The sequence below is a fragment of the Equus caballus genome, chromosome 23, assembly GCF_041296265.1.
Source record: "Equus caballus isolate H_3958 breed thoroughbred chromosome 23, TB-T2T, whole genome shotgun sequence".
In the NCBI taxonomy this organism is placed as follows: Eukaryota; Metazoa; Chordata; class Mammalia; order Perissodactyla; family Equidae; genus Equus; species Equus caballus.
In genome coordinates, this window is record NC_091706.1 from 64817256 (window position 1) to 64826689 (window position 9434).

The 9434-nt window shown below is 54.7% G+C and overlaps 1 long non-coding RNA gene across 1 annotated transcript; it reads right to left on the reverse strand.

Annotated features, from left to right (window-relative positions):
- Nucleotides 1-5400: 5400 nt before the first annotated feature.
- On the reverse strand, nt 5401-9090 carry LOC111770216 (uncharacterized). The gene is made up of 3 exons (XR_002803330.2): nt 8958-9090; nt 7432-7513; nt 5401-5513 (listed from the first exon to the last, which is right to left on the reverse strand). It is a non-coding gene; the product is annotated as an uncharacterized lncRNA (long non-coding RNA).
- Between the last annotated feature and the right edge of the window lie 344 nt (nt 9091-9434).

Below are 9434 nucleotides of genomic sequence, written 5' to 3' on the forward strand. Positions count from 1 at the left end.
CGTACTTTATGATCCTTTCATATAAAAATTTAAAAATACAAACAATCTACAGTGACAAAAATCAGATCAGTGTGGTCTGGGGCCAAGGGTGGAGGGAGGGGCTTCAAAGGATCCCAAGGAATCTTCTGGGGGAGGTGAAAAGGTCCTGCACCCTGGCTGTGGCAGTGGTTCTGAGAGCATATAAGTCAAAATTCCTCAGGCTGTAAGCCTTAAATGGATTCAGTTTATAGGATATAAATCCTACCCTCAATAAAGTTTTGAAGAAGCTGCCCTACCTGAGGTGGGGGGAGGGGGTGACTGAAGACTGGAATGGAGAATGAGGACGCCTGGAAGGACTGGGTGGTGGCAACTTGGGTGTGGACACAGATTCACCCAGCTGAACACCTACGACTAGTGCATTTCTCTCACTTTGAGATGTGTATTTCATACCTCAGTCAAAAAAGAAGTCGTCCTCGGTAACTGTCAGGAATGGGACACACTGAGTAGTGTTTTAGGCCAAGGATCATTCCTAGAAGTTTTTGACCAAGAGATTTATTTTTTTTGTAAAGAAAACTTATTTTCTTTTGAGTTAGGTTACATCCATTGGATTTGCTGCAAACAGTACAAACCAATTAATAAAGAAATGCTATGGACTTGAATCTCTTTAAATTCTCAACTGGCGTCTCAGAGAATGTTGGCCTTAAGCCACTTCCAGCTTTGCGGGTACATTCTGTCCTCTAGTTGGTGCTCACCTGTCGGTTTACCAGATTTTCCTTCGGAGGTGGGAACGAGTTAATAATTGTTTGATGTTGCTGCTAACATAAAGTGTTTGCAGGAAACAGAAAATGTCTCTAGATTTATTTATTTTTTTGCATGATCCAGTATGTTCTAGGATCATGCAGCTTGATCTTGGGTGTTTCGTTTGGTTTGCTGAAGCGAGAGGCTCTGCTTTTGTGGGCTTCCCTTCATGAACCCCGTTGCGTGGGAGGTTACCTCGGTTCTTTTCTGATGGCATGGTTCAAGATCGCCCACTTTCCTTTATTTTTGCATTCACGTCAGACAGGCAGTTTTTGCCAAAGGCACCGTTTCCAGCGTGTGGTGCAGGATTCTAAGACGGTTCCATGAGCCCCGTGTTCCTCCTGGGGTTATGTTACTCTGCAGATATAATTAAAGTGACTCATCAGTTGACCTGAACAGAGGGAGATTATTGGAGTGGGCCTAAACCAATCCCGGATCCTTTAAAAGCAGAGAGTTTTCTCTGGCTGGTCACAGAAGGGGACGTCAGATTTGACACAAGGGTCGCTCTCTCTTGCTGGCTTTGAGGTGGCGTGATAAAGGACAAGGACCCGAGAGTGACATCCAGTTTCTGAGAGCAATCCCCCGCCAGCCGGCCAGATAGAGGAGAGTTCAGTCCCGCAGCTGCGAGGAGCAAGCGAGCCTGGAAGTGACTCCTCCTGGCGCCTCCCTGACTTGGTCCGCCCTCGGAGGCGCTGGAGAGAAGCGGGCCAGCCCGCCTGGACTTCTGACCCCCGGAGCTGGGGGTCATAAATGGGTGTTGTCTGAAGCTGCTCAGGTTGCGGTTGTTTGTTATGCAGTAATAAGCACGAGCACACAGCTGCGACACCACGATCTCGGTCATAAACCATTAGATCTGTTCCCGGTCTTAGTGTTATTTCCTGGAAGATTGAGTGTCATTCTGTTTTTCGGGTTTTTTTTGGTGGGAACAAGACCTCCCTTTTCTAAGCCATGGTTAGTGTTCAGGTAATCTATGGTCCATCTTCTTGGAGAGTTCCTCGAAGCTGCTCCAGGTGTGGCTCCTGGACTGGCAGCATCATTGATGTCACCTGGGAGCTTGTCAAGAACTCAGAATCCTGGGCCCCCTCTCGGGCCTCCGGAGGCAGCATCTCCATTTCAGTCCGATCCCCAGGCGAGTTGGTGCTCCTTGCAGGTGGAGAAGCGGTGCTCCAGGTGGCCCTGAAGTTGAGTAGTGTGGCTCTTCTGGATTCTAAACCCAAAAGGATCACCTTTGTTGGCCAGACCTGGAACCTAGAGCTTCTCCCCTGGCAGGGGTGGCGCTGTTCCAGCTGCAGGGCCTGAATCTCTGGTCTCACACGTGGGGCCTTCCGTGCTGGTTGGCTTTCCTCTTCGCTTCCGAACCTTCTCTAGGATCTACTGCTCAAACGTGACACCTGTGCGGCACCTGGCCTTGAGGTGCCACGTCTTCTCTGCTGGAGTGGGGCCTGTGAGCTCCAGCTGCCCTCATTGCTCCTTGCAGGGGAATTCAGTGCCCCCCACCCCAGTCATGTGTATCTAAGGACCACCTCGGAAGAGAGTGGCGTGTGGGACTTGTCACCAACTGCTACTGATACCTGTTGTCTCTGCAAGTCAGAGACAAGCCTACTCACGGTGGCTGCTCCAAGGCCATCGAGTGCTTTCTTCAGCAGTCCTCCCAGAGGACTGGGGGATGGCATGGGCGGCTCCTTCAACTGTGAGCTGCGGTCAGCCCAGCGGGGGATTCCGGGGGCTGTGTGCCAGAGCGTCCTGGTGTAAGCTCATCTCCGCTAGTATCCTCACCGTCTTTCCCCTCTCCTCCCACAGACTACACATCACATGGAAATGGACCCCCTCACCCCTCTGGCCCCTCCCTTGGGCTGTCTTCTCTTCCTGAGAGATCCCTCCCATCTCACTACCTGAGATGCTTCCTCTTCCAGGAAGCCTTCCTGGAATTTCCCCTCCTGGTCTCCCAGTGAGGTGCCCCTGACATTCTCTTCCACGGAACTTTGGTCATCTGTTGCAGTACAAAGCCACTCAAATTCAGTGGCTTCAAACGACCATTTTCTTTTGCTCCCAAGTCCTCAGGTCAGGAATTTGGGGAAGGCTCAGCTGGTGCTTTCCCTCAGGGCCTCCCATGCCGATGCAGTCATCTGAAGCCTTGACCGAGCCGCCATCCAAGATGGCGCCCTCACGCTGCTGGCTGCTGATGCTGGCTGGTGCCTGGGACCTCGGGTGTGGCTATGATCAGAGTGTCTACACCTGGCCTCTCTCCATGGCTGGGGCTTCCGTGAGGCATGTGCCTAGGTTGTGTCTTGATGGTCAGTGTTCTAAGAGACACAGACAGAAGCCTCAAACTTTTTATCACCTGGTGTAGAACTCCCATAAGCCACATACGTTGCATTTCCATTGGTCAAACAGGTCATGCAAGCCAGCCTGCATTCAAGGGGAGGGGACTTGGACCCCTCCTCTCAGTGGCAGGAGCAGCAAAGAATGTGTGGCCATGTTTCTTCCCTCACATGGCCTCCCCATCATGGCCGTCTCTCCACCTCAAGTCTCTTCCACCAGGCAGTGCCATCTTCCCACAGTGCCCGGTGCCTGCTCACACGTATGTATTGACTGATGGAATGAGTCAAAATACAATTCAGCAAAAGTAGGGGAGAGGCAGGATTGGAGGCCCACAGAAGCCCCCTGTGTACTCTGTGCATACAGAAGTGATGTGTATTTGTTGTGTGTGAGTAATGCACACAAGTAAGGCTTGGAGTAAATGCAGAGTCGTTCACTGGTCAGTCCCAGAATGTGGGGTCAGCCGTCTGTAGGCGCTCCTGATGTAAAGAACGTGAGCCCCCATCAATGGAACTATTTGGAGTGACAGCCTGTCACAAAAAGATTTTAGCTAGGGTGCCAGGGTCCAGGTGGGCCAGTGGGGGCGCACTACATGGACACGAGGAGGAGCAGGGTCAGCCTGCTGGTCTACCCAGGGAGAAGCTTCTACAAGCTCTTTGGCTCCAGCTCAGGCCCCCCGACAACACCCCTCAACCAGAAAGACACCGAGGCCCGCAGCAGGAGGGCATCTTTGAAACAAGGGTCATACTGAGCTTGTTTTGGGAAAATAGCTCTCTTGCCAACATGCAGGCAAAATAAGTTTCTGCAACCCTCAGCTTAAACTCCCTAGTTGGCAGAATTTTATTTACAGCGAAATGCTGATTTGCCCACAAACATCCTGCTTTGCTAAATTATGGCTGTGCTCCTGGAACAGGGCTGTGGTTTTCGAGCAGGGCCTGCCCTCCCTCCTGCACGCTGGCACGCCGTGTCCTGTTCCCTCTTCTGCGGTCGTCGCACACTGGGAGAGGCGAGTGGGGACGCGGCCTTGGTGTCTCCTCTCACACAGGCATCTCCCAGCACGAGGGCTGCAGAGACGGCTCCCTGTCGGGACCGGGCGCGGGGAGGAGGCCTCGTGGGGAGTCGGGTGCCCGCTGCCAGGGGGCCCAGCCTGTTTGTTGAGTATCTTCCCTTTCTATAGGCTGAGATGGTTGATGGGGTCACCCGAGATGTGCTTGCACTGCCAGGTCTCAGTGACCAAAGGAAGGACTCGGAGGGGGTTCAGTCAGGAGGGGAAACCCTGCTCTCGCACCACCGCGGCTCCAGGAGCAGAGGCCACAGGCCCAGGCTGCTCGGCGGAGCCTGAGCTCCAGGAAGTGGCCGGCGAGGCCCCTGTCGTCACTCTTGCAGAGAGAGACACAGGCCCAGGCAGAAGAGCAGGAGGGGCAGGGGAGGAGGCTGGGTCACGTCCGTGTTTCCTTAGACAACAGCAAGGGTGAGGGGGCAGCTGGGGAGAAAAGGAGACATCTCCCAGGTCCACGGGGGGTGGGGGCAGACCCGGCTGCCCTCTGGGAATCTCAAAGGAAAGGGATTTTTTTTTTTGGTTTGGGGGGCCAGACAACTAGAGCAGAAGAAATATTGGACTCAACTGAGAGGAATGCCCTCATGGCCCCTGTCTGTCAAGGACAGGCATGGAGGCTTGAGGGCTGCGGGTGGCGCTGGTCTGGGCCACCTGGGGCCGGAGATCTCATCTCACAGCACCTCCGTGGTCTCGTCTGTACAGTGGGATTCTAACACCTTCCGGCAGGGGTTTTTATGAGGGTTAAATATGTCAGGTTATATACAAAGCCCGTAGCACGGTCCCCAAAGTACAGTACGAGCTCCATGGGTAGCGGGTCGTATTTTCATTCTGTGATTCTTAGAAGAAACAGCATCGACAGACAGTTCTGAGTCTGCCTCCATTTCTACCCGAAAATCGGTGGCCCCCGCGCTGTGGAGCCTCGTGGCTAGCACAGGCAGCGTTCTCTCTCTCTGTGTGACCCTCACGGGAACCCGGGCAGGTGGAGATGGCGCTGGTGCTGACCTTGAGATTGACCGAGCTGAGTCACCAGGGTCATCTCTGCTCTGGGCCATGAGTCCATAAACCCCACGCCAATGACCTTCCCAGAACCACACTGTCTCTAAGATGGAAAGTTGTCTCTCATCTGAATCCCCCGCGGTCAGGATGCCGAATGATTGTTTATAGAGAATTCACAACCGGGAGAGAGAAGAAAAGAGCACCTCTCTTTGCCGAAGAGTAATGACTCAGTCGCAGCCCGTGCGCAGTGATGGGGGACGTGCATTCGTATTTTATTGGACAATGACGTTCGCTTTTGAGAAAAGTCAATCTGCTGTATTTGAGGAGATCGACCCCAAAGAATTCTTTAACATCCAGTAAAGCTCTGTAAAGAAAAGTAGTCCTGAGTGAGGTGTGGATGAATCAGTGATGCCGGCGACACACATCTTTCCTAATGCACAGCGCTGTCGTCCTTGAGCTCCTGAGAGCCAAGGGTTGAATATTTAGGAATTTTCCAGGTGGGTAGCTTGAGATCAGCCAACGTGGGAATATTTACCCCAAGGAAGTCAGCAAACACCACGATTTAGACCCTTTCCCTCACTTCCTTTCTCAGAGAGCCGTTTACCAGCATGAGCACGAATGTCAGTAAACCCGATTTTTAATCAAGGGTTTTCTGGTGGGGTGTGTCTTTCCAGTTCCTGCTGAGAGTGACAGTGTGGGGGCAGGTGAGGGGTGGACGGCAGCACCAGCGAGCTCAGGGGACCTCCCAGCCCTCTGAGCCCTGGGCACAGGGTGGCTTTTCTGTCCTGCCTCTGAAAAGGCGGGCTGGCACTACCTAGCCACTGGCACTGACCACATCTCACATGTCACGTCGCCCACCTGGGTGACATCACGGAACAACTCTGACATTTTCCTTGGAACGTTTTGCCAGGAGGAGAGTTTCTGATTTCCTCCACTGGGATAAAGAGATGTATGAGGATAAGAAGCTGTGTTCACTTGAGCAGTGCATCAGAGGGGACAGATGGGGACGGATGGGGCGCACAGCACTGATGTGGAGGTTGGTGCCTCACAGGGTGACGTTCATGGAGTGGGTGGGGTCTGAGTGAGGATCGGAGGAGGTGGGCCGCTCATGAGCTTTGTCTGGTCCCCTATCAGTTGGCCCCCAAAGAATCGAGAACCTGCTCCATGCAGGGCACCTGGCAGAGGATCTTGGGAGATTCCTGACTGCAGATGCTCTAGCCAGGCCCCCTGGGGCCCATTACTGTTTCTGATGGCTTCTGACCACTATGGGCTTCTGTGCTTTTGCTTTCTAGGCCAGCACTTCCCATGGGGAGCTGCCCTTGGACTGAACTTGAACTGCCCTTGGACTAACCTTGAGCTGCACTTGGGCTGCCCTTGAGCTGCAGGAACTGTTTTGCTGGAGGCACAGGCTGCAGGAAGGGCCCCGGGGTTCAGTCTCCCCTCTGGCCCCCTGCACCCTTTGTGCGGGAGTACAAAAGCCAAGTCCAAACTCCCAGGTGCCACTGCTGCTCTGGGTCAGACTGAAAGCCCCCCACCCCGGGGACTGGTCTGAAATTGTCCCCGAGCTTGCTTCCTCTCCATCTGTGCCCTGCTCTGCCCGCTCCATCACAGGCTCTCCTGGGGGTCCTTTGTCAGTCTCTTACGTGGACCCTCATGTCGGGACCTGCTTCTGGGGAACCTCGGGCAGCCCTGCTCCCGACTGATGAAGGAGACCCAGCAGACCCTTGCAGGTAGCTTTGGGCAGGCGGAGAGAACGGGGAGGGGCGCGTCCAGGGAGGGCCAGAGGCAAAGGCTCTGAGGCGGCAATGTGCAGTGGGGCCCTGCAGGTGCAGCGAGGGGCGTGGGCTGAGCCGGGGAGGAATCTGGTGAGAGGAGAATGGGCAGAGAAAGACCCGACCCTGGGGGATGGGCCTCCTCAGGAAAGTGTTGGGGGGTTGCTGTAGATCTGAGGCACAGGGAGCCTGGTCTGGCACAAGAGAGTTCCCTGGGTGGCAGGATGGGAGTGCCCAGAGGCCCACCAGGGTATTCCCCAGGCCTCTGGGCTCCAGCGGGAACTTTGGCTGCTGCCAGAGCCCGTCAGATGTGTTTCCTGAGGTCGGAATCACTGTGGATAAACCCTTGCCAGACGCTCTGCTGACTTGGGGAACAGGACAGCTGTCTTTGTGGGCTGGTTGGGGTGGGACGGCTCCATCCTTCACTGTCCCCTACCGCTCTGGGTCTTTCATTCGTTCCCTCCTACCCCGATACCCCGATGGTCCTGCAAACTTTTACTGAGTACTCACCCCTCTTCAGGCTGGACAGGGCCAGACAGAAAGACCACACTGTGGTCCGTGCACCCTGACACGGATGTCCCAGGAGGAGACACTGGGGAATGACACACGTTAGTAAGTAGGTCATTACAGATGGTGAGACGGCTCAGAAAGGGCAGGAGCAAGACAGTGAAAGGGGAAAGGGGGTGTGGGTTCAGCTGGGGGGGCCTTTCTGAATGTCAGCTCAATGTGCTGAGTGGGGTTCCTTGGCCAAGGGACAGGGAACAGAGGTGTAGAGTTGAAGCCAGGGCTGCAACCAGGGAGAAAAGTGACTATGGGTGGGGGAGGGAGCAGCTCGATGACGTCAGTGAGGGAGGCAGGAGGCAGGCCGCTGGCCCCTTATCCTGGGTGCCCTGGACAGGCAGTTCACGAGGGAGTGACATGACTGAGGTTCTGTCGTAAGGCAGTCTCTGAGAACTTGGATGGGGGATGGGAGTGGAAGCAGAGAACCCAGTAGGAGGGGCGGGGGGAGCTGGGCATGGGAGCTGGGAGGGGGCTGCCTGTCGGAGGCAGCAAGAACAGACTTTGGGAGTAGGGGTGGAGGGGGAGGGGGGAGGGTGCAGTCCAGGATGGCCACGGGCTTCTGGTTGCAGACAGTGGGTGTGTGTGGGGAGGGCATTCCTGGAGACCAGGAGAGCAGGATGGGTGTTCCCGGAGTTTACTTTAGGCCGGGCAAATTTGAGATGCCTGAGAGAGAATCAGGAAGGGCTGCCCGTAGACAGTTGGCCTTGTGAATCTAGAGAGACCCACTGTGGTCTTTAGAACAAGGGCCTGGCTGAGATGAGCCAGGAAGGCTCCCTGGCTGTTGGGGGACACCAGCCTCTCGTGGATCCTTCTGTCTTCTGAGTATCATTTTACGCATTTTGTCACAGGGTTATATCACTTAGCATTTTCTTCAAAAGTAAGGTTTAAATAGACTCAAAATAAACCTCTGCTTATCCTATGCACTTCTGAGAAATATCTCAAGTTCGATGTGCCGGAGGGAGCCAATCTAGAGGTGTACCATTCAGATTATTGAAGTAAGGAGGTTGGTGGGCCCGTGCCTGGAGCATCCCGTGAGGCTGCCTGGGGTCTGCCCTGGAGTGGAAGTGCACGGACTCGGGTCCCAGGCACAGCTTTGCCTGCTTCCAGCTGCGGTGTCTCACGAGTGAACACTGGGCGCCTCCTCCATAAAGTGGGGATCCCAGCCTCCCTCAAGGACTGTGAAGCTCACTGAGACAACCCTGAGGAAGGCTAATTTTGTGTGCCCCTTTGCCTGGGCCATGGGATGCCCAGTCATCGGGATTCTGGGTGGGTCTGTGAGGGGGTTTCCAGACGAGGTTAGCGTTTGAATCTGTGGACTGACTAAGGCAGACCTGCCCCTCCCCTGGCCACGTGCGTGGGCCTCGGGGAATCCACTGAGGCCTGAGAACAGAAGGTGGAGGACGGAGAATTTGCCCTGTCTCTGCCTGCCGGCCTGAGCTGGGACATCCTTCTCCTGCCTTTGGACTGGTACTTACACCGTCAGCCTTCCGGTCTCAGAGCCACACCTCCCACCAGCTTTCCTGGGTCGCGGGCTTGCAGACAGCAGAACCTGGGGCTTCCCAGCCTCCATAATCACCAATCCCTCATAATAAATCATGTGGTTTGTTGTTAGTGTTGTTGAGTGGATTCTGACTCCTAGCAACCGTGTGCACAGCAGAGCAGAACCCTGCCCAGTCTTTTTGCGCCATCCTCTCACCTTCGGCCCTATATCAGACAATGCTCCACAGCTATTCACAGGGTTTTCATGGCCAATTTTTCCGGAGGTGGGTGGCCAGGACTTTATTCCTAGTCTGTCTTAGTCTGGAAGCTATGCTGAAACCTGTTCATGAGTGACCCTGCTGGTATTTGAAATACTGGTGGTATAGCTTTCAGCATCACAGCAACACGCAGCCGCCACAGTATGACAACCGACGGACAGGTGGATGCAGAAAAGAAGCACAGCCACAGCAGTG